Here is a 26,091-nt window from a genome sequence, read left to right on the forward strand (position 1 = left end):
GTCTGTTCAATGGAAAACTGTAGTAGTTTTTAATCACCTCTTATAAAGTTGAGAGGTAGGAAAAGACTATAATGTTTTCAACAGGAAGTACAACTTTTGTAAATGCATGTCTTCTTATCACCTTTTTAATTTACCACCTAGTCTCTTTGAGTCCCTGGAAGCCTCTGGAACACTTTCAGACTGAAATTGAAGGAAAATGCTGTAGTCCTTTATTCTCCTTCTCCAGTCATGCAAGTTACCAGCATTACGGAATTGCTGTGTCATCACATTTTATTTGATCTGTAAAGGTGAACATGTTCTTTTTCCCCTCCTGCAAGGAACAAAGCCAGAGAATATGTATAATTCAAAAATTGGTCCAGTGAAGGCACATAACTTTCATTTAATTAAAGTCTCTGAGTAAAGGAAGTTTGAGATAAGCTTGAACAAGTGGCCCACTGCCTGTTTTTCTCTCCCTCTCTGGCCTTTTCAGAGGGGATACAGTGTAGAACTGAATTTTTATGAACTGAATGAAGAAATAGAGAAAAAGGAGAAATGACTTTGATACAAATTTGAAAAACAGTGTGAAAAAGCAAAGATCCTAAAAAGTTTTGTTTTGTTTTAAAAACGGATCTAGGAAAAGCAGAGTATCTCACTGTACCTCTTCTGTGTCCTTCAGCTAACTCAGTACCAAATGACTTCCTGTCCATTACGGGTTTATATAGAGAAGTCCCCCCCTTATTCCTGGAGGATACATTCCAAGACCCTAGTCGATACCTGAAACCATGGATAGTACTAAACACTATATATACTGAGTTTTTTACTATATATACATGCCTAGGTTAATTCATAAACTAGGGGCAGTGAAAGATTAACCACAACAATACAGTGGGAAAATGATAACAATATACTGTAATAAAAGTTATGTGAACGTAGTTTCTCTCAATATCTAACGGTACTGTACTCTTTCTTCTTCGTGTCTTGATGTGAGATGATAAAATGCCTGTGGGATGAGATGAAGTAAGATGAATGATATATGCGTGGTGACGTATCATTAGGCTACTACTGGCCTTCTGATGATACATCAGAACAAAGATCCTCTGCTGTGGACCGTGATTGCCCGCAGACAACTGAAGCCGTGGAAAGCAAAACCATGAATAAGGAGGGGAGACTGTTGTGTGAACAGCATGTTTACTTATATAAGGTTATGCTCCAGATTATACATGCATTCTTTTTTTTTTTTAAAGATTTATTGAAATTTTTGAGAGAGAGCATGGTGGGGAGGGATGGGCATAGGAAATGGGAGAGGGAAAGAGGGAAACTCCAGCCAACTCCACACTAAGTGTGGAGTCCGACTCGCCTGATCTCACGACCCTGAGATCTTGACCTGAGCTGAAGCCCAGAGCTGGACATCTATCCGACCGTGACACCCAGGTGCCCCATGCATGCTTTTTTTTGCCTTGAAAGTGAATTTTAGTTTATAGAATTTCTCCATTTCCAAATAAATTAATGAGGTGCTTAGTCATCTGATATACTGAGTAGAGAAGAGGTTGTTTAGAAGTAATTTTGAATGTCTCGGTCTGGTAAAAATGTCTTTCCCATTTGAAATATTTACGTGGCAGTGCATGTTTAATGAGTTTACTTTGAAGATGCTCAGTGCTTAACGTGATCAAATGCATCTTGACTCAGTAAGTTTCTAAGTGATATGCTGGATTTTCCCTGTCTTGTGCCCATTAAAATCATCAACTGGATTTGTAGATTTTTTGCTTATCTTTGCTAGATAAGTAGCAAAAGATGCCAGGAGGTAATTTGTTCTTGAACTTGCATGGGTTCGCAATACCATGACAGGTTGATGGGAAAACTTCTAGGGAAACTTACATGTAGAACACTTTATGAACTCTGCAGTACTCAGCTTGCATGGTAAGTCAAAAGGAATTCAAAGCAGAGAAGAAAAATATTCCTGAGCTGTTCAGATAAATTCTGAGGCAAGCCAAAATTTGTTGGCTGAAGTACAGTGGTGTTGGGAAGTAATTTTCATGTGACTTTCTGTAGAATTTATCTTGTTTCTCTTGGATGTTAAAAAACATCAAGAATGGTGCTAAAGTAGGAAAACATTAGAAATAATTAAATATGTGATTAAATTGACACCAAGGAGTATTGTTTTTTTTAAAGCTGTCAATGGACTGCAAAATTAAGCATGTTCCGTGTTTCAGTGGATATCAGTATTATCAGAAGAAGGATAATATCTAAATAGAGATATTGTTAAAAGAGGTACAACAGGTAAAACACAATAAATCTATTATATGAAGAAAAATATGATACAGTGATTCTTCTTTTTATTAAAAATTTTATTTATTTATTTATTTATTTATCAGAGAGAAAGAGAGCACACAAGCAAGGGGAGCAGCAGGCAGAAGGAGAAGCAGGTTCCACGCTGAGCAGAGAAGCCCGATGTGGGACTCGATCCCAGGACTCTGGGATCATGACCTGAGCTGGAGGCAGCCACTTAGCTGACTGAGCCACCCAGGCATTCTGATACAATGATTCTTGACTTGTATAGAAAATAATAGAAATACAGACTTGGAAGTTGCTTGAGAGACAACCGAGTGGTTTTGATTTTTTACAGAAGAAAATTAATGAACGAGGATGATAATAGCTGGCATAGTTGTGTTAGCATTGTTTTGATTGGGAATTTCAGAATCCTTAAGAAAAATCTGGGAATTTGGCATCTTGCTTAAGTGCAAAGTCCAGGGTAGGGTCAGTTTATGACCATAAGGACACGTTGTCAGGAACCTCACTCTATGGCCTGGCTCCTCTTCTCAAACAGTCTTCTTGGGGTTGCCTACAGCAACTGCAGCTAATATCTTCATAGGTTAAAATCCTTTGGAAAAGAGAATTCTTCCTTGAAAATGTCTAGGAAATTTTCCATTGAATTTTGTCTTCCTCTGAATGGATCACATTCTCATCAATCCAAAGCTTCATAGGAAGCTTTTCTTCTAAGAGTGGGGAAGGAATCGCTCTCCAAAGAAAGTCACAACTTGGTTGTCAGAGATGGGAGTCAAACCTCCAGGTGTCCCAGAGGCCCTACATAAGGCTACTTCTGGGCAGAATTCATGCTTACCTCTGGGTGTCCTGACTCTATGACATCAGACTGTCGTTCTTTCCATTGGGACCATTAATCCTACAAACACTTAACTCCATGTCATCTATGAGCAATGTATAGAAGGTAGCAAGTTTCACTAACAAATTGATCCCAGTTTGGATTAGAGAGGCACTAGGGTGCCCGTGTCCAAAGCTGGCTGCCATGGGAATCCTTTAGCACACCTCCCTCTGGACTTACTAGGTCAGAATTTCTGGCACAGGACCCCAAAAATGTGCTCTTTCAACAGGCCTCCTGATGAGGAACTGATTACTGTGCTAGAAAAGAGTGTTCTAAGTGCGGAAAAATGTCTATTAGTCATTTGCAGATTATTTTCTATCATATGTGCAAACCAAGTTGGAGTTTCTCAAAGCTAGGGGTGTAGAGCACCTGATTTGGAATTAAAGTCTTCAGATTCCAAGACCCCTAATGAAATTTCTGATTTCTGGCTTCACAATCTTATGTTTTCTTTAAGCTACTTGAGAATTCTTATACATGATAAAATTATTCTCCAAAGTGAGCTGCATGTTCAACCTTGTTCAACCTGTTCAACCTTGAACCACTGGGGCTTAGGGAAGAGTATTTGCTAGACTGGTTATTTTTTATGTTTTTTAAAAAGAAAGCTGCATTAATATTTGATATATACGTGGCAGCTGGCGCCCTCACGTGGTCTGTGTGCCAGGTGGTCATGTCTTCTGTGGCAGATATCCAGTGGTAAGAAAGGTGTGCCAAAATGCATGAGCTTTCAATTGCTTTCAGCATATTGCAGTCAATTGCATTTTATGTATCCCTGTATAAGTGAATCTATGTGTTAATATTATGTTTGTAACTAAACCGCCATTCCCAAAATAGACAAATGGCTTCATCAACATGCTCTATGTCAGCCATCTTCCGGCTAAAAATTAATTAGGCTCTAATTGGCTCAGACAAGGAAACCATGGGTTATCAAGATAATTTGATATGTGCTTTTATGTCCCTTGTCATTAACCATCATCAGTCTCACCTAAAATTACACTTTGTGAACTTACCAAACAGTAATATGAAGATGAGCATTATATTTTGAAATAGTGTTTATTTCAATCCTCCCGTATTCCTTTTTTTAGTTCTACTTTTGAGTGTGTTTTAGAATGAATGTTCTGTATTATTTAGTACGGGAGTACAGGTGTATCATTATCGGTGAACAAAAAGAGTGGGAATGCACGTGCACAGAAAATTTGTACCAGTGGGGTAGGCACATGATCTTAAAAATATAGAGACCAGTGCTTTGTAAAACAAAAATAATAATAATAAATGACAATCCTGATGACGCATTTGGCTAGCCTTTAACTTCCTTATAGGTTGACTCTAAAAAGACAAAAGAAAAGAATAAAACATAAACTGTCATTTAGTGTTAGATTTAAGCCATTAGGGAAAGGACCTCATCTGTATTTACATGTTAATAAATTGCCTTCGCTCTGTCAGATTTATTTGCATATCGCTTTGTTGATGGAAAAGAGGGAGATACCCAGAGTAGCCAGGGAGCTCAGCTCAGGCCACACATTAATTTTTAAACTGTTCTTCAGATCAGAGTCTCTTAAATCCATTTGCTTTTCCAGTTTCAATGCCGTTTGACAAAAGGATATGCTAGTGTGCGTTCTCTGGCTTCAGAAAAAAAAAATTTTTTTTCCTAAGGGTACATCAAACTCTTGACAGATATTTGAGTGTCATTTTCTTGGTTTAATATAGACTGTATTCATATTTATAAATGTAATTACTCTCCAAAGGAAATCAGTAATTTGTAAGCGATTATCTATATTTTGAACTTCACTGCCTTGCTTTTAATATGTTTGAAATTTCTCTAGCTGGTGCTTAATATTCTGAAGGCATGAATTTGTTTGCTGTAGGAAAGATAAGCGTGACATCTGGTTCTCACCTGTGGTGTTGGCGATGAAAAGTATGCAGTAAGTTATACTCAGGGCCCTCCGGGTCTTCAGGGAATGGTCTCCGTTCCAAGATTTCTTCTCATTTAAATGTAAACGAAAATAGAGACACCCCTTCTCTCTATGATTCTTCCTCCCTCCCAAGGCTTTTTAAAGGGTCAGAAGGCTCAGACTGGTGGTTAGGGAATTTGGCTTCCTAGCTCTGCCAAGCCAGCTGTTCATTTGTTGCTGAATTTTTGAAACTTTCTATTGAGTATAACATGCCTATAGTAAAGTTTTTAGGTGGTAAGTGTAAAGCTTGATGGATTTTACAGATGTGTACACCCATGTAACCCCCATCCGGATCAAGAAATGGAATATTTCTATCCCCCATGATGTCCCCCTGGGGCCCCTTCTCATTCAGGAACCTTTCTTCACCCCAAAGCTATCATTCTGCTGACTTGGGTCCTTTCCTGTCCTCTGTTGCCTCTTTATGACCAAAGTTAATCACTGCTGATATCCTAGTTCTTAGAATATTGGAATATTATTCTTGGGGCATCTAGAGCTCTGAGCCAGGGAAAAGTCCTATCAGAATTTGCAGTAGGTCTTCTGTAGTAATCAAGCATCTATTATTAGTTAGCTGCTATTTTGGATTATAATTTTATCCCTCCTTTGGTCTTCTTTCTCTCCTGTTGACTTTAATATACTTGTCACCTGTTTGTTAAGATGTTAGTATCTGCAAACCCATTGGCTTGTTGTTCCTTGGCAGTGGGATGGCCCTCCCAGGAGGGAAACATGGGCCAGGTAACTTGATGAGAAGAATCAAGAAAGTCAGGGGTTCTTCCGAGTGTCCCTTGATCTCACTTGTGTGCGAGGCAAACCTGTAGAGGGAGGAAGAGCCAACGTTAACCGTGGAGGCTGGGGCAGCTGTCTAATCCAGGGTGTCTTTGGGATATTTGAACTCTTCCACATTTGTGAAAATGGAAACAAAAACAGGCATCTGGATTATGTAGGTACCTTTCAGAAATCATGTGATAGTCTTTTTTTTTTAAGATTTTATTTATTTGACAGAGAGAGACACAGCAAGAGAGGGAATACAAGCAGGGGGAGTGGGAGAGAGAGAAGCAGGCTTCCCACTGAGCAGGGAGCCCAATGTGGGGTTTGATCCCAGGACCCGAGTCGAAGGCAGACGCTTAGTGACTGAGCCACCCAGGCACCCCGTGATAGTCTTTTTAAAAAATATTTATCTTTAGAGAGAGAGGGCGAACAAGCACACGAGCAGGGAGAAGGGCAGAAGGAGAGAGAGAATCTCAATCAGACTCCCCGCTGAGCAGGAAATCCATTGGGGTTCCATCTCAGAATCCTGAGGTCATGACCCGAACTGAAATCAAGAGTCAGACGCTCAACCGACTACTCCACCCAGGCGCCCCCCAAAACCATACATCATAGTCTTCATAGAACTGTGTACTCCTTCATTTAGTAAGTATGTAGCAGCCTGCGACACAGCATTCAGAGATGAAAAAGATGTGGTTTCTGTTTATATGACACTTACACAGGAGAGGTATATATGTTTCCAAATAAGTTTATAGACAAGTTATAAATGCCGAATGTTAGCCTATATTGGGAGCAAAATATGATCCCTGCCCCTGGAATTCTTTGAGGAAGCAGGGAGAAGAACGATGGCTCCCTGGTCAGGAAAAACCTCATGTAGCAGGTAACACTTCATCTGAATCTTGGAAGATGATGAGTGGGAGTTTTGCAGGTAGAATTCTATGTCCGGCTTTCCTGTTTCTGGTTGTCCTGAATTGATACACTCCCATCACAGATGGCTGTTGTGGTTAATATTGTAATTAAGGCCCAATTATGCTTCAAGTCTTAGTGGGATCAAGTCCGTGCTTTTACTGCATTGCAAGACTTAAGACAGTAATTAATATAGGACTATGATGATAGCATTACGCTCCATTTAAAAATGACACCATACTTAATTTTTAAATTTTGGATTAGAATGGCAAAATGTGGTAAAGAAAAAGAAGATGAAGTTGCAACAGAAGTAGAGCTAACATGGCTGGTGGCGTTGAGGCAAGTCAGGCTCACAGCACGGATGCTGCTGCTTGTCCATCCAGTGTGGGGGGAGGGGGGAGGGGGAGGCGTGTTTCCCTGCTAGTTGCTACTTTGCTCGGTACCACTTAACGGCTGTAGAAACCTGAGACCTGTGGAGTCCCCTGTGCTCACTTCCTAGGGCTGCCCTAACAAGGTACCGTAAACAAGAGAGAGCTTAAAAACAACAGAAATTTCCTGTTGCTCAGCCCTGGAGGCAGAGAGGTCCAGATCAAGATGCTGGCCACACTGGTGTCTTCTGACAGCTATGAAAGAGAGTCTCTTCCATGCTACTGTCTCTGCTTCGGGTGCTTTGCTGGCAATCTTGGCATTCTTTGGCTTGTAGACACAGCATCTACCTTCGTTTACGTATGACATTCTCACTGTGTGTGTCTTGTGCCCAAATTTCTCCTTTTTTATAAAGACATGGTCATATTGGATTCATCTTAAGTTCATCATTTGCAGAGACCCTAGTTCCAAATCGGGTCACATTCCCCAGGTCCTGCCGGTTAGGACCTCAGCATCTTTTTCAGGGGACATGGTTCAAACCATAACATTGTGTAAGCTCACACAGCTGAAAGGCAGAAGAGATAGAATTCAAATTCAAGTCCACGGGACTCCATAGCCCAAGGCTATAGCAACTGTGCCTCCTACCTTTGGGAAATGCATTCATATCCAAGTACATCGTGCACTTCTTAGTTCAGCAGTCAGTTAGCACACATCATGATATTGACATCTTGTCCAGACAGGATTGACCTGGGAATGTGTCCTGGTAAGAAGTGTTAGTCCAGCTGTCATGAATGTGGAGGGCTCTACTCTCCACTCATATATAAATTCTGTGCTTCATTTTGTGTGCAAAGAACAAATGAGTCACAGTGCCTTGTAGACTAAATAGAGCAGAGCATCTCAACCTTGGCAATGACATTTTGGGCCGGATCATTCTCTTTTGTGTCATGTGCATTGTAGGGTGTTTACGAGCATCCTAAGCCTCTACCTACATGCCATTGGCACCCCGTCACAGTTGCGACACCCAAAAATATATGCAGACATTGCCAAATGTTTCCTGGGGAGCAACATCACCTCCGTTGAGAATCACTGGGTTAGAGAGGGAGGAGTAGCATGTGGCCTGGCACTTGCTCTGCTTTGCCTAGACTTCATGTTTATTTAGGTGGTTGCCAGTGGAGAGAGAGAGGAAATAAGCCATCCTTGCTAAACTTACTGGAAGGCAGGCGGGGTGGTGGCCGGTGGCGTCTGTGGGCAGGAGAAGGAGGACAATAGAGGTAAAGAGAGTTAAAGACCCAAAGCACATTGTGTGCTCTCTGAACAATGATTTCTTTTCTTTTCTTTCTTTTTTTTTTTTTCAAAGCAAGATAGTGGTTTTGGAATACATGTGAGATAAAAGGAAAGATCTTTTTTTTGAACATTAAGGGGTTATCCATGTTTCCAGAAAAAAGCAAATGACTCTAATGGCAGACCAGAAGTTAGTGTTTTTACTTGCGATTTGGGGAGATACTTGCCATTGAGATCAGGGTTTTAATGGGCCTTCTGTCTTAGGGAAAGGGAGTGGTTTACCCTGGCTATACCTGCAGGACATTTGTGAGGTCTTTTACCCTCGTCTTTATGGGGAGAAGCCGTGGTCATTCTCAGCTGAACACTGGAGCAGATCATCAGGAAATTCTGACTAAGGCTCACCCATATCCTTCAACCTCTGGTCCACACTGTTTTCTACTGCTCAAAAAAAGGGGAATATTGCTCTTCTTTTCAGAGAAATGCTTCCTTGTGGGTCACGTGGTTGGGACACCCACAGGATGCCATTTCCCAGGATGTGCTGGGCGTCACACCCGAAGGTGTTATCTTGCCTCCATGTCAGCTGGTGCATTTTCTCTTGGCCCCAACCATTACCATGGTTGTATACCCTGGTAACAGCTCACAAGACTGGAAAATGAACTCAGAGCTCTCCTGCAAGGAATGCCAACTAACAGAGATAGCTCCGCCAAAGCAGTACGCGGACAGGTTTGCAGCTCCTAGAACCACTGTGTTGATGGCCTGGAAAAGCCCAGTAGAATGCTTTTGAAAAACGACAAACCCATCTGCTCTGTGGTTAATATTCCAGAAAGGTAATGCCTGAGAACTCCTGAGGGGTCCTAATGTGCTGTTTAAGACACAGAAAACTCAGAGAGCTCTATGTTCCACACCACCCCATGCTCCCAGACTAGGAATGAAAAGCAGGACCTCTCTGTGAGCACAAATAGACCATCACGTGGGGGGATCCGTGGGAAGGAATTATTGAGCCAGCGTGTCAAAAATACTTGAGGTGTAGGCGTTTGAAGAAATAATAAAGCCTAATACTCCAACCTTTAGACCAGGACACAGGGCTATATTAAGATGGGATACAATACTTGGAATAAAAACATAACTGCTACCCGTGACCCCTTTGGAAAGCTCACAATGTGTGTGCAAATGTGTGTCTCCTAGCATGCAGGTCTTCATTGATCCAGCCTTTTTCTGTGCCATTCAGAAAGCAGCATGGAAAATTGTGCTTACCTGGCTTCCATTCTTCCAATTAGCTATGCATCTTTCTGTGCCCTGTGTAGAACAACTCCATTCCTGACCTCTATCTACTTTAGTAACTTTGGAAGTGACCCTAAGTTGCCTTGTGGTGGGGAGGGAGCTTGACCGCACAGTGACGTTTGGGTGTTCAGTTTAATTGTGGCCGTTCTTTTATTCTAGAGCCTACCCCCCTCCCACATTTTCTTAGTATCCAAGTAAGAGCTCCTGTAGATTCTGCTCATCCTTGTTCTCACCCTGCATTTATGGCTCTGGGAAGTTTATGTGCTGAGTCTGTGTGCAGTGGGTCTGCCCTGGGCTGCAATACATGCAGCATACATACAGCAACAGGGACTGTTGGTGAGGGTGACCCTTGTAGGAGGTAGTCACCAGGTTGAATTCAGAGTCACTAACAGCGTCGAGCAGACAGGAGAGAGTTTGAGTTTCAGCCCAAGCTGTTATTAAGACAAACTAGGTTCAGGGGCGCCTGGGTGGCTCAGTGGGTTAAGCTGCTGCCTTCGGCTCAGGTCATGATCTCAGGGTCCTGGGATCGAGTCCCGCATCGGGCTCTCTGCTCAGCAGGGAGCCTGCTTCCCTCTCTCTCTCTGCCTGCCTCTCTATCTACTTGTGATCTCTCTCTGTCAAATAAATAAATAAAATCTTTAAAAAAAAAAAAATAAAAAAAAAAATAAAAAAAAAAAAAAGACAAACTAGGTTCAGGGTCCTTAAAGAAAGCAAGCAGAATCCCAGTGATAGGACTCTCTGAAAGTGAGCTCTGATCTCAAGGCAAAGGTTCATCCCTGCTCCAAACTGCATTGTGGCATCTGCTGGGTGCGTCTGGCCCTTTAGCCACGAGTGATCATCGCACCAAAGGGGCTCCACTCTTGATGGACCAAAGTGAATAATCCTCTGGCATCTGACAGGCCTACTGGGGTGTACCACATCCCCAGGTGTCTCATCTGTTGAGGAGGAGCAAGTCTGGGTCCCCAATTGCTTACTGGCTGTTCCTGAAGCAATTCCTTCACTTTTCTAAATCTCCCATTCCCAGTCTTTAAAATGGGGTAACAGCAGCGCTCCCTCACAGTGATGCCACAAAGATAAAATTCCATTATCTTTGTAAAGTATACTTTATGATTTTTTGGAGTGGGAGGTTCTCAAATTCTTGTTCCTTAAACTGCATTCCATCCACCTCGGGCAGTCGTCTTCAAAATGCATCTACTCAGAGTTACCTCTGAGAACTCTGCTAGCTCTCCACCAAACTGCCAGCATCTGTAAAACAGGCGCTTTCCCTGATCTTAAAGGTGTCGGCCTTGTGAAAACACAGATTTTGCCTGATCTGAGAGGATTCACTTTAAAGCATCATAGCATCGCAGGCGTAGAATGCCCTTAAAAGGAAATTCAGGAAAATGACTGTCTGCCTTTGGAAGTCAGGAGATGGTTATTCTTGGTTGAAGACGGTGACCCGATGGGAGCACACAGGGTTTCTGGAGGGCCAGGGTTTACATAGGTGTGCTTCCTCTGAAGCTTCATCAGGATCACTCACAAGTGCACTTCCGACGTGCCCTATTCTGCATGCACATCAGTACTTTGTCAAGTTTGATCAATCTTGTCATCCGTACACTGTTCGGTTTCCGCTTTAGTCTTTCCTTGTGGTGGTTGTCTTTCACATACTATTTCTACGGAAGAAATTCTCATTGGCAAATCTTTAAATCTTATTGAACACACAGAGTCTAGATGGAAGCTGCTGTTTTGTACTTATCTCCATTTTCAGTTCTCAGAGGTAACCACAATTAAGTTTCTCATAGATTGTTCCAGGATTTTTTCCATCCGTGTGTATGTTTTGGTGTTTTTTCCCTTTAGTCCAAAAATGAGATAATCAATGTACCATAACTTGCCTGTTTAACTCAATAACATATCATGGGTGACCTTGCATATCAGATACAGAATCGACATCGTTCGTTTTAGCAGCTGCGTAATATTCCACAGTATGGATGCATCCAAGTTCATTGAGTCATTCTCCTACTGAATGACAGTGAACTTATCTACAGTATTTTGATTTCATAAATAATGCTTCATGAACTCTGTGCATCTCCCTTGTAACATCTGTGACATTGCTTTAAACCCCAGACAAGGCAGTGACTTAAGCTGCTCTTAATTTAGAACACCTTCTTCATTAAGATTTTGGGCTAGGGTTTTTTTGAGGTTGGCTCTGAAGATAATGAACCAGGTTTCCTGGGTAGACTTCGGAGTGTGTTCACTGTTTTATTATATGTTACAACTTCAAGACAAGTAAAACAAGTGTTTGAGCACAGTTTTATTTAATGTATAGTCTGTCTAGATGTGTTCTAGTGTTAGCTAATCAGGGACATGAATGGAGCCAATCAATAACATGATTATTGGCTGACACTCTCTCCTGCAGATTCTTGGCTTCATAAAACCATGGCTTTGATATTATGTTGTTTTTATCCCCTCCCTTAAACTCTGTCTTTATTCCTAATTATTAACAGTTCCCTGCTGAGATGTAGCTATCAGAATCTCAAGATGTTGTCATTAATAGCATTATTAACCCCCTTGCAAACCAGCAAGGCATCCTCTGGCTTGGACCCAAAGCTTGGAATATATTGCTTGGCTTTCTCTTCATGTTGAGGTTACAGTTTGACAATGGCTGACGGTTGGAGAATGATGATGGGTTTTTTCCTTGAAAACTCAGTACCTGACAGAATGGATGGGTAGAGGAATGGACTGTTTCTTGATAAAGCGAGTGTATTAAAATGTTGATGGTAGAATCTAGGTGCTGATATACAGGTGTTAACAGCAGTATTCTTTCCAAACTCATCTAAAATTGTGCTCTGGGGAATTCATAGAAAGGAGGGTCACTCAGCCAAGAATATTTTGGTCTATAATCACAGTGATGTTGGTGGCAGAGCTCTGTCCTCACCACTAAGGATGTCAATGTCTCCCAAAAATCATCCCCCCCCCCCCAAAAAAAAAAGCTCTCCCAAAATCATCCCTTCCATGTTGTACCCTGTAAGTACACTGGCAAAGCTGGTGCTCTTCCTGGCTTGGGCAACCTTGTTTTGCTCCCTAATTTGTTGCTGTCTTTTTTTTTTTTTTTTTGGTAAAGATTTTATTTATTTATTTGACAGAGAGAGATCACAAGTAGACAGAGAGGCAGGCAGAGAGAGAGAGAGAGAAGCAGGCTCCCTGCTGAGCAGAGAGCCCAATGCGGGGCTCGATCCCAGGACTCCGAGATCATGACCTGAGCCGAAGGCAGCGGCTCAACCCACTGAGCCACCCAGGCGCCCCTGTGGCTGTCTTTCTGACCATAGATATGGTCTGAGAGAATTAGTACTTTGTGTTTACCAAGGGTACACTATAATTTTAGGACTAAGTAAAAAAAAAGTGGGAAACTATTCATCTGCATAAATGTATTTTTCAAGAGAGTGACTAGTTGGATAGTCTGTGTGGATCAGAAACAGGAGCTCCATTTTTCCTTTATTCCCCACCCCACCCCCTCTTTCGGAGTATTAGCTTGAAGGGTTGTATGTTTCATAGCAGGCAGAAATAAATGAGAAGTGAATTGTGGCAAAGTGATATCAGGGATAAAGTAGGATCATAGCCTGTGTGATGTTGTGCTGCCTGTCACTAGGGGCTGATGGATTCATTCTTCTGGAGCACTTGGCTGATAAGGCTGGTTTTCTGAGTTCTGTCCCCAAACAGATACATGAGCTTCACCTTCTTCCTCTGTAGCAGTGGTAGGGATTTTGGTTTTGTGCCTTTCCTTTTCGATTTTTCTTCTTTATCCTCTCTCATTTTAAAGAAGACTTTCCCCCCTAGATGTGCAGTGAGTTAGAGCCACCAAGTGTTTTAAACAGTCAGGATGAAACAAACCACCTTTCTTGGCCCCAAACCAATCCGAGCCCCTTCCCTAGAGAAAACCACAGTTAGTTGTGCTGTTTTCCTGAGCCTTGCCCCCCGACCTGCTTTCTTAGTTCTGTACCTCTGTGCAGATACATCCACAACAAATAAAGTATTTTGATTTATGCCATTTTTTAAGTCAAGTGTGTATTTATCATGCATCTTTGAGAACTTTTAATGGCATCGCCAATTGGTCAACTTCTGTTCTTCCCTCCAGGGTTCATCTTACCACTTCTCCTATTTATTATGCATGTCTGTTTTTTTCCTCTGATACCAGTAGTGGTGGGGCAAATACATTTCCTTTGTATTTGGAACACTTCTGGCAAAGTCATACTTTTCTTCTTAAAAAGACCTCCTAAGTGATAAAAAAGGAAAATCATTAGGAAAAAAGTGAGTAAAGATCCTTACTCTTATTGGTTATTGGGAAAACTAAAAATAAGAACAGATATGTTCATCCAATGTATAAAAAATAAGGATTCCTAAATCCACTGTTAGCAATGGTATAGGAAGATTGGTATTCTCGGACATTGTTGACTAGAATATAAAATGTGTACAATTTTCAGAGGATGGTTTGAACTGTTTCTAGTATCTATCTTAGGAAAAGGATTTGTGCTCCTGGAGGGCATGTTCACTTTTTTTTCCCCCCTGTATCCTGATTCTTAACCTTTCCGGCTTGCAGAGCCCTTGAAGATTTTGACAAAAGCCATGGACCATGTGAGAGCAGGGCTGAAAAATGCATCTTGAAGAGTTATCAGCACATTGTAGTAGATGGAACCACAGGAGTTCATCTGATAGAAAATGAAAGTGCACACATATCCATCTTTTGGCCGCATTTCAGGCAGCCCTTCTGGAGACCAAAGCCCTAGCTCCTAAATTTGTTTTCCCTACTCTACCAGTTATCTTCCCAAAGGCGTTGGCTATTAGGGAGACTCAAGAATCAGAGAGGCTGTGAATGGAGCAGGACAGTGCATTTCCTCCAGTGTCAGAAATAACATCCCTTCATTTATCCCACAGTCATTGCAGGAGTGCCTACTGTGTGCTTGGTCCTGGGACCAGCACCTCCCATGGGGAGAGGTCCCAGCATACTCTATCCAAAAGAGTCCATCAAAAGGGCATCTCCACCAGAATTAAACAGGTGACCCAAGGAACAGAGAGCTGTTCCATAAAACACATGTTCTAGTTGGGTTGACCCAGCTAATCTAAAAAATCCTTCAATGTGGGGATTGTCCTGAAGACAGTAGAGGATTTGATTTTGATTTATAGAACTCAGAAGCACTGGGAAGCATTCAGGTTGTCTTGCATGTGTGTTCTCAGAAATGTTTTGCATGAACATTTTTCTTACAGATACCCTGATCTGGCAGAATTAGCTATGTAGGGCAAATCGCAGTTTTCTGGATAAAACAGCATAACTTTTCTTTGTGCACAAGCTTTCTTGTGGGGTTCTGACTAGGAGAGAGGGAGGAATAGCACCAGCGCTGTACCTGTGTTAATTTTATTTTGCTTAATTGCAAGTTCTTGGCTTCATCATTTTCCCAACACCTATTATGGGGTAGAAAATACAATATCAGAAGTGAGGAAAGAACTATAATGGGAAGTTTGGGTGAGTAAGTAACAAATAAACTACATTTCAGGTTTCTTATATTTCAAAATGAGAGCCGTATTGCTGATTCCTAGTTGGTTTTGAATGATTTATAACCTTTTATTTGTGGTTGAGTGCTGCAGTCTATGTTGTCATGGAAATTCTATTGAATTTATAGGTCCATTTATCCAAAATGATTTTCCAGACTTCATTTCATGGTGAATCATGTGGCTGTTACTACCAAGTACAAAGCAATTTCTAAAAAGTTTCATATTACAAAGAGCACAAACACTGCGGTGGTTATTTTCGTGTTTTTGAAATACAAATGAGTTCCAGATGCACCTGCGGATCCCCTCCCCCTCCACTGTGTCCAAGGTGTTAAGCTCCACCGCATTTCAGAATCAACCTGATATGTGATGTAGTTATGCAGGCAAGGAAAGGTTGTTTTAATAGAAAAAAAAGTTATTACAGTAACTCCAAGAATAAGTAAAAGTGGTTTGAACTTACTGGTTTATGCGTAGGGGGAAAACTGCTCTCCCAGTCCTTGGGCCCCATTATAATAAAGTTGTTTCTCCCCCTTTAGAGATCAGTAGTAGTGGGAAGAGGGAAAGAAAAACAAAATGCTTGACCAAATTCCTTGGCTCGGTTTCATGTGACAGTGAGTATAGACAAGGTGTCTACACCTCAACACTATTGACATTTTGGGTTGGATAATTCTTTGCTTTCGGGGGCTGTCCTACACATTGTAGGGTGGTTAGCAGCATTCCTGGCCTCTACCCACTAAATGCCTGTCGACCCCTTCCAGTACTGAAACCCAGCATAACTCTAGACATGGCCAGGGTTCCCTGGAGTCCAAAGACACCCATAGTGGGGAAATACTACTCTGGAAACTTTGTGTGAGGATCCTGGAGATAACTAATAGGTATTCCTCATTGCTAGTGGGAATTCTGATCAGGATGTTTTATAGAGAGGATTTTAAATGTGTGGGTTCTGTAATCAAATGCCTGGGTTTGAATCCCAGCTTTGTTACTGCTCAGACAAGACCTAGTACCACAAAAAGTAGTGGTGAGGATGAAAGGAATTAATTCATGTAAAGTATTATAAGGATTGGATACATTTAAGCAGCCCTGTGCAATGTTTTATGGACACGCTAGCTCTGAGCTTCCCTGGCCATGTCCGCCTTGAGGGAAAGGGGGGCAAGATGATGGTTGGTCCAGATAGTTGTTATTGGTCCTAGGCTGGCCTGATTCTACACACTAAGGCATGGTCCCCTTAACTTGCTCTGTCAAGCAGATACGTTACCTCTAACCTTACCCTCAGATTTGGAGTAGCCTCCATGAAATAGAATGGGTCCCACAAAAGGATGCAAACTCTTCCCTGCTCTTGTTGTTAGGTGGCATTATACTTTTGTTTATCCCAGTTTCAAAAGCATAGAATTTCGTGAATTTTATTTAATATTGGAGTATTCTATACAAAGAGGAAAATGAACAAATAATAATAATACAGGTTAATGAATTTTCATACTCTTGTAACCAGCCCTGAGATCAAGAAAGAGCACTTCTTAGCACCCCCAGAATCCCTTTTCCACTCACTGCTCCCACAGGTAACCTCTGTGTTGGCTTCTAACTGCATGAGTTATTCCTGGGCTTTGTACTTCATTTCAATAGGATAACAGTGAACTTTTTTTTTTCTAATTTTAATTCTTTTTTTTTTTTTCTTTTTTTTTTCTTTTTTGGGTATTTGCCTTATTTGGCTCAGCATTGTTTGTCTGTATTGTTACATGTGACTCTCACAATTTATCAATTCCATTAACGATAAATGTTTGGTTTCCAGTTTGGAGTGACTGCAAATAATCCTTTCATTAATTTCTTCCCCTTTTTTTTTTTTCCTGTTAACTAATTGTTAAAGACATGTGAATCATTTGGGGGCCTATGGTATGGCAGACATTGTGGGAGGTGCTTTCCTTGACTTATTTTGTTTAATGCTCACTATGACCCAGTGGTTCATTTCTCATTTCTTTCTTTCTTTCTTTTTTTTATTTTAAAGATTTTATTTATTGATTTGACAGAGAGAGAGATCACAAGTAGGCAGAGGGTGGGGGGCGAAGCAGGCTCCCTGCAGAGCAGAGAGCCTGGTGTGGGGCTCGATCCCAGGACCCTGAGATCATGACCTGAGCTGAAGGCAGCTTTTTTTTTTTTTTTAATTAACATATAGTGTATTATTAGCCCCAGGGGTACAGGTCTGTGAATCATCAGGCTTACACACTTCCCTGCACTCACCATAGCACATACCCTCCCCAATGTCCATAACCCAATCACCCTCCCCATGGCAACCCTCAGTTTGTTTTGTGAGATTAAGAGTCTCTTATAGTTTGTCTCCCTTCTGATCCCATCTTGTTTCATTTCTTCCTCCCCTCCCCCACAAGGCCCCCACTTTGCCTTTCAAATTCCTCATATCCTGACTTGTTCATTTTAGCCATTCTGACTGGTGTGAGGTGATATCTCATTGTGGTTTTGATTTGTATTTCCCTGATGCCAAGTGATGTGGAGCACTTTTTCATGTGTCTTTTGGCCATCTGGATGTCTTCTTTGGAGAAATATGTGTTCATGTCCTCCTAAAGGCATAAGCTTTAACCCGCTGAGCCTCCCAGGAGGCCCCAGCGGTGCATTTCTTATCCTCCATTTACTCCTGGGGATGTTAAGACTCAGAGAGGGCGACTGATTTCAACTGGGTCACACGCTAATTAATGGGAGACCTATAGCTTACCGCTCCCTATCCTGAGGACATGAAAAATGTAACTGGCCAATATACAGGTGGATGTTGAACCTACTTCCTTTGTGTCTGAACTTATGCTGAACTCTAAGAAATAACTCATGAATCAGGCATAGTAAATCCCTAAAAAAGTCAATTTGATACTGTAAGCAAGAGCCTGAATCATTCTTTACCAAGGGAAAAATACAAAGATTAAATATTTATGTGACTAATCAGATGCATCATCGAACCAGAAATTCCAAAAATCAGCTGATAAATAGACTTAGAAAGGCACAAACAAGTAACACACAGAGACTTTTTAAAGGTATCCCAGAAATCATCCCAGCACCTCACTGTATAGGAGTCATAGTCCTAGTGTGCACTTTGGAGTCTTCTCCTGCAGAAATTTGGATTCCTGCTATAAAATAGTTGAAGATAATTCCATGTTACAGGGAAAGTAAAAAGAAAAAAAAGGGGAAATAATTAAGGATTAGCATACTCCGTGATTAATGATATTGTATAAAGCAAATGTTTCAGAGTGTTTATTTAAATGCTACCTTGCCTACAAAGGTACTGAATCCCTGCTATTCTTTGGAGCACAGTCTTCTAAAAATAGTCTTCCAGTGAGGGCTGTGTGAAGCCTAAACACACGTTTCTTTGCTGAACTTTGTGGCATGACTCACTGGGTTGTTGGCTGGCCTGTGGAAACAATTCATCTTCACCTTAATTCATATATCCTTTCTGGTCATACAGTAGTAAAGATACATAATAATAAAACATGGGAGCTGCTTAATTTGTTCTTACTTTACCAAAGCATGTGCTTATTGGATATGATGACATTAAGTAATACCCCTGTTGTTCAGAAGTGGACACTGAGCCTTGGAGCTCTCAGGTGTCTTAAGTATTCGAATCAGGTCTGACTTGCTAGCCCAAGCTCTTCGATCTCTGTTTATGTCACCCATGGTCGTGTTGTCAGCCAACTCCATGGCCACCTTGCTGTAAGCCACAAGAGTGTGTGAACTGTGTTTTAACAGGGGCTACATTCTCCAGGGGAGAACCTTGTTAGAAAGAACTGAATGAAGGTGAGAGCTTCAGAGCTCAAGGAAGCTCAAAAAGTAACTGGTTTGCAGAATAGTTTGGAATGTGATACAGTCACTTGTACATATGTCATATATAGGTGCTTAAAATCAGTCCTAACTTTGGGGGTGTCTCATTCAGTTGTGGGGGCAGTCAAGTCCAAAATTTGCAGAGCAGCCTAGAAATTCCAACAAGAGTTGATGTTGTAGTCTTAAATGTGATGGCTGGAAACCGAGGCAGAATCTCTGTGTTAGAATCTGGAGAAACAATTCTTTCCACTTAGGGACACTTTACACTTTCACCTGATTGGATGAGACCCACCACATTATGGAGGGTAATCTGCTTGACTTAGAATCTACAGATTCAAATATTAATCACATCTAAAAAATACCTTTGTAATAACATCTACAATGTTTAACCTAACAGCTGGGCAGCACGGCCTAGACAATTGACATATAAAATAACTATCACAGAGTTAAAAATATAATAATGATCCTTTTAAAAAGTAACTGAGGGTAAAAACTGTTCATGATATAAAACAAAATGCCCGTATAATGATTCTGAATTCAGAATGTTTGTGTCGTCTATTTCTATATGCTATATATAGCATGTTTTTATCATGCTTTCCATAATTTGAATGACTAGGTTTTCTTTTGTTAGAGTATCAAAATTTCAGCCTACTTACTTAGGTAGAAAATGGTTTGAATTTCTCACAGATCAAGGAGAAAATAATATAATCTATGGTGTTTAGCAGAACCGTACCTGGAGCCACTTAGCATTTCCCTGTGATTTTGGCGTCTGCACGTTCCTGAGCATTTTCTCCAGTAGTTTAAATCCATTCATTCTTTTAGTATTCTGATCCTCCTTGCTATTCATCTTGTTCTTTTTTCTTATATATAGGAAGAAACTCATTACATTGGTTTTGGATTTATCGGTTGTCTGTCCTTGCTTCCTACCACACTGAGCCCCCACCCATGTTATTCACACCAAAAATCAGTTACTACTATTTACAAGGAGCAGCCCTCTGAAAGCCCTAGCTTTGACTCGGCCCATGTACTTCCTGCCTGCCTCGATCTTCCTGGCTGATGGCAGTGGCAGAATTAAAGAAGTAGAACGTGCAGTGTTGAGTGTCTGTGATTTGGCTTCATAGCAGTTACGGTGCTGCACAGTCTACAAATCAAGTTAGACTAAGAAGTTATTGTGCAAAAGCTTCAATTCTGACATCATCCTAGCCAAGTGATCCAGCAGGTGGAACCAGCCGATCCTTAACTGTGCTTGGAATTGTGCTTTGCCTTTACTGCACATTTTTATACTTGGGCATGTGTTTCTAGCCCTCCACTATGTTCTCAGCTGGCTTACTCCAGGTCGATGCCACGCATGATCAGAAAAATACATTTCACCTCTTTGGTGCTGCTGTCTACTGCCTCCTGTATGGTTTTTAATGTCGCTGTTGCCTTTCTTGTTACTGTCTTTATCTTGTCCCATTTACATTTCATCTCTGTCCATTTTTCTCCTGTAGCTGTTCTGATGTGTATTCTTCCACTCCACTGAAGGTGCCCAACAGTATCAGGAAATGGCTAGGGAATCTTTCAGTAGATTGCCTTTCCTCTGAACTGTCTGCATGTTCTTTCCTTACTTAATTTATCGTTTTTTTTGCTTGGGCGCATAGGTATGTGGGAAGCCTGTTGTAGAAATACCAGTTGTTTGAAATTAAAATGTAGAGCTTTCTAAATCACTGGAGAAGTCAGTGTTGGATTTTTCCACCCATGTTGGGGTCATTGCCTCTTGTCTCCATTATCATGGAGATGTGAGAGCTGACTTATGCACACAGCTATAACATTAGAAGGTAGAAAGTCCATCATAAAGGAAATGTCCCCTCTAACCCATCACCCGCATTATTTTAGTATTCATTTACTACATGCCTCACTTTTCCAAGAGCCATTCATTGGCCTACGTTTTTTTGTGATACATTTACCTATGATTCTAACTTTGGCATTTAAAAAAAAATAATAACCTTTCATTATTGATATTTCTTTTTTTTAACTTCATTTTATTTTTTTCAATGTTCCAAGGGAAATTCAAATCAAAATCACATGGAGATACCACCTTACATCAGTTAGAATGGCCAAAATTAACAAGACAGTAAACAACATGTGTTAGAGAGGATGTGGAGAAAGGGGAACCCTCTTATACTGTTGGTGGGAATGCAAGTTGGTGCAGCCACTTTGGAAAACTGTGGAGATCCCTTAAGAAATTAAAAATAGAGCTACCCTATGACCCTGCAATTGCACTACTGGGTATTTACCCCAAAGATACAGATGTAGTGAAAAGAAGGGCCATCTCTACCCCAGTGTTCATAGCAGCAATGGCCACAGTTGCCAAACTATGGAAAGAGGAGCCAAGATGCCCTTCAACAGAGAAATGGATATTTCTTTTTTAAAAAAGATTTTATTTATTTATTTGAGAGAGACAAAGCATGAGCTGAGGAGGAGGGGCCAAGGAGAGAGAGAAGCAGACTCTCCACTGAGCAGGAAGCCTGACTCCACGTGGGGTTTGATCCCCCAGACCCCAGGATCAGGACCTGAGTGGAAGGCAAATGCTTAACCAACTGAGCCACCAAGACACCCCTTATTATTGATATTTCACTCTTTCTAAGCACAAAATGGGTCTTCATCTGTCATAGTACCTTATACATAATGGGTAGTAAGCAAATACACTTGTCCTTGTAAGGAAGCCCTGTAATTAAGACCTGAACTCTAGGATTAGAAAGATTAAGTTCCTATGACAGTCCCTCTCCCTCTTCGTTAACTGCTTTCTAAATTTTGGAAATCCTGGGTTTCTGGCTGTAAAGTGAAAATCATGGTGGTACCTGCCTCAGTGACTATTCATGCATGATAGCACAGTCCCTGGCATACAGTGAGGACTCCCTAAATATGTAGAACATAACAGAATTAATAAAAATATAGAAGGATCTAGTTTTCAGATTTGTTGCTTTGCATTCATTCAGCTTAACACAACTAGTGATACAGTTGGAAACCAGGCATAAAGATAGTTTTTCTATCAAATTGCACCTAGAGTCATTTTAACTATGAGGGGGGAAAATGGCTCAAGGCAAGAGAAAGGGGAAGACGCTAAGTGGGCATTTTGTTGTGACTCTCTATGCATCATGCTAGTACCCTTCAACAGTGGAGCATTGACCTTGGTCAAACTTATGCTCACACTATCCATTTCATCCCCCTCCCATTACTTGGAGGTTTTACTGTTCATTCAGGCACTTTCCATACCCATATTTTGGCATAAGCCTCCTGGTCATTGGTAGGGCTTTTCCTCTTTGTGAAATTCTGTTTTACAAATGTCAGGTCATACTATGTGATCCTCTGTTTTTTCTATCACCCTGACCTGGCTAGAGAAATATTTTTCCCGTCCAGCCATTTTACAAGGTAGAACTAAATGATCCATCCGGGTCTGTGAGGCTTGTTCATGAATTTGAAGGATTTTGAAGAACTGGTCCCTTGACTGTGCACTGGTACATAGTCTACCAGTGGCTTTTTAGTTAATCATCTTTTTTTTTTAAGATTTTATTTATTTATTTGACAGTCACAAGTAGGCAGAGAGGCAGGCAGGGGGTGGGGGAAGCAGGCTCCCTGCTGAGCTGAGAGCCCGATGCAGGGTTCAATCACAGGACCCTGGGATCATGACCGGAGCTGAAGGCAGAGACTTTCACCCACTGAGCCACCCAGGTGCCCCTTTTTAGTTGATCTTAATATGGTTTGTTTCTGGGACTAAGGAGACTTATGTGTCTCGTGACACTCTGCATGGTAGAATGACACCCATTTATATGAAGTTGATCCAGCTCTCCTTCCCATGGAAGGAAGGTCCTGGTTGGAATAGAGTTACTGAGCCTTAAGGTATATAGTTTTCTTGAAGGACCAAATGTTCTAATTGGAAACATATTTGGAAAATACTGACGTAAGGATATAATGCTTTTAAATACCATTCCTTGTTAAAAGGAACCAGAACTCACCCAAGTTATGACCAATTTTAGTGTTGGAACGGGGAAAATACAAGATCAGTCTAGAACGTCTGTGTCAGCTAATAAGGAGATGCTAAAAAATATAACATGTAAAAATATAAAATATAAATATACAAAAAATATAAAATATAAAAAATATAAAACGATGAGAACATAGCAGAAGGACAAGAGTACATTTGGAAGGGTTCCTAGTGTGCAAAAGATCTATTGAGACAGTTTGTACATTAAAATAAATAATGGTAATGTATTATAACCCATTGAATAAGACAAAATAAGTGATTTCATGTGGATTTAAATAAATGAATGAATGGATAAATAAACTGTGGAGAAGGGAAAGCTATTCCTTTCACGAGAATCCCATTCATGCCCATAGAGGGGGTAGTGCACTTAGAAATTCATCAATGAATGCTGAGACTAGCAGATGAACGTTCAATGACGAACAGTGTATTTATGTAATCTCAAGTAGCTCCCTAAAAACTGTTTTTAATTATAAAAGGAAAATTAATGACTTGATAGTGGAGAAGGCCGCCAGACATCAACTTAACCATACGATGAGGTTAAACACCCCTCCTATTGGGAGAAATCCGCAGGGTGTACTTCCCGATATGGTGCGTCATGAAGACAATGTCAGTCCTGTGGAAACTTGCCCTGAATGCATCACCTGAATTCAATCATGAGAACCTATGAGACAGACCCTGATTGTACCTAACAACTGACCTGCACACTTCACACTGTTCAAATAAAGGAGGACTGAGTAACTGTCCCAGATGGGTGTGGGGGCGGGAGGGGTCAGTATAAAGAGATGTAACAACGAAATGCACAGTTTGATTCTAAATTGGATTCCTGAACTAAGAACCAGAATAATGATCTGTAATGGACTTTATTTGGGCATTTGCCAAAATTAGAAATGGATTGTGAATGAGATAATAGTATTGCATCAAGTGAAATTTGCTAATTTGAATAATTATACTGTGCTTATATAAGAGACTGTCCTGATTCTTAGAAATTATACACTTAAGTATTTAGCGGTAAAGGGGCATATTTTCTCCCACTTGCTACCCGGTGATTCATAAAAAGAAATTGTGTATCTGTATGTGCAGACGAGAGAGAGAGAGAGAGAGATTGAATGCAAATGGGATAAAATATAAATAATCGGGGTTCCTGGTAAAGGCTGCGTGGAAGAGTTCATAGACCATTCTGTTGCCAGACTTTCCCAGTCTTTTCCTTCAGTTGTTGTGTACCGTGATTTTTCAGGAGAAGGACTGATACACTGATACAAATAAACATGACTTAGATTCACTTTATTAGGAAGAACACTCTTGTGATGGGAGAGGACTCTGGGTATGGCTTTTGAGGTCAGATACAGAAAGCCAGTGGGCTCCTGATTATATTTTATAGACAACCCAACACCTTTCAGAGATGGTTTTGGGAAACAGGTGTTCAGCTTCTGCCCCCATTTATCTCATCAGCAATAACAACAAAGCGATTTTAAAGTCCAGTTCACTCAGCAAAACTCCATCCACTCCTTACTCTTCATATTTAAGATAGCTTCAAAAGTTAACCTAATTCAGCAGGCTACAACTCGAGAGAAAAAGCAAGGAAAATTGATATTTCAGACTTCTGCTACTGTTCTCTTTATGAGACATTTTATTATTCTGCTGGGTGGAGCCATGACTCAAAGACATTTTCTGAAAATGAATTTCCTCACCCGGTCATAAATGAAAATGCCCTTGAAGAGGTCTTAAAGTATTTTGTATCACACACTATTCAGGTGATGCATTAAACAATGCCACTGCTGCTCGTGGGCTGTAGAATAAGAAAAACTTCTGTGAACTTACTTAATTTGAGGGACTGAGTTTTAAAAGGAAACTGAGGTGTATTTTCTGAATATACTTGTGTAGTGTTTCTTTCTTGTGTTCGCAGCATTGTACCCAAAGCAATTCACCTAAGTATTAAACTCTTTTAATCTGCACCTCATTGAAAGGTGTGTTCTCAGTGTAAATGCATGATGTCTAAAGCTGTCCAAACCTAAAGGCAACACATTTTTAAGAGGCTGCCAGAATCAGTGAGAATTCACAGTGTAAGAAAAATAATTCACTGTAAGAAGGAAAGTCCTTCAAAGGAATCTACCCATTTTTCTTTCATCCACTTGGGTGCCTGACTTTTCCTAGAAAGTATCCTGATTGGACCACCTGATTTTAGCCTTCAGAAAAGAAGTGTCACTTTATTCTTAACAGTCTCAAGTAATTTAGCTCTGTTTAACCTTTGACCTATACTTGAGCTAGTTTTTCTGACTTAGCTTCCCCCTCTGGGAATTTAGCATTCAGTATCCTATCTGCAAATTCACTCTGGGGTGTGGTGGTTCAGTTTGTTGTGGAGAATAGCATCATGTCATTTGGAAAATAGGGAGGACCTGATGAATGATAGAGGAGATTGGATTTTCTGTAAGGAGTAGGGTCATTCCAGAAGATTCAGGGGAATCACAGTCTTATTAGAAATTTTACAGTGTCTGCCAGATGCTAACCTTGAAATATGATGATGATGATGATGATGATGATGATGATAGTGATTTGCTGGCACAGTTGAAGTGTAGGCATGATGCTTCTACATACTGTACACTACAGTGACTTGTTGGATCTCCACACCCACCCTACCAAGGGTAAATACTTGATTCTATACATGAGGAAGCTGATACTTTGAATTAGACTTGTTTGTGTGAGGTCTACAGGCAAGTAAATGAAGAAGCTAGAATAAAACCCAAAGCTGTTCTTTGTATTATGTATGTATTCTTTCGAGAACATTCCATGGTCCATATTTGCTCTCTGCAGTGTACTAAATAGCAAAGACTCTTCACGCATTAAGATCATGTAATGATTTTAAGTTGATTTGTCTGTATTCTGCTTTTGAGTAAGAAACCCTACCCAAATATAAGAGAAAGTATTTACAGTTCCAATGAGAGCAGCTGGATTTTATAGTTTTTCTCGGATGTTCAATCTTAGCCAAGTTAACATCAACTTTCTGAAGCACTGTGTCTTCATCTGATTTCTTCAAATCACTGAGGGTAGTCATTTCTGCC

At 40.8% G+C, this 26,091-nt stretch overlaps 1 protein-coding gene across 1 annotated transcript in view; it reads left to right on the plus strand.

The window, feature by feature from the left end:
• Positions 1-26,091, plus strand: part of PTPRG (protein tyrosine phosphatase receptor type G) — a gene marked incomplete at its 3' end in the record, with an annotated part of 610,637 nt that overhangs the window by 461,963 nt on the left and 122,583 nt on the right. The window lies entirely within an intron of this gene.

This window comes from Lontra canadensis, unplaced genomic scaffold (genome assembly GCF_010015895.1).
Source record: "Lontra canadensis isolate GAN:19392208 unplaced genomic scaffold, GSC_riverotter_1.0 scaffold35, whole genome shotgun sequence".
NCBI lineage: Eukaryota > Metazoa > Chordata > Mammalia > Carnivora > Mustelidae > Lontra > Lontra canadensis.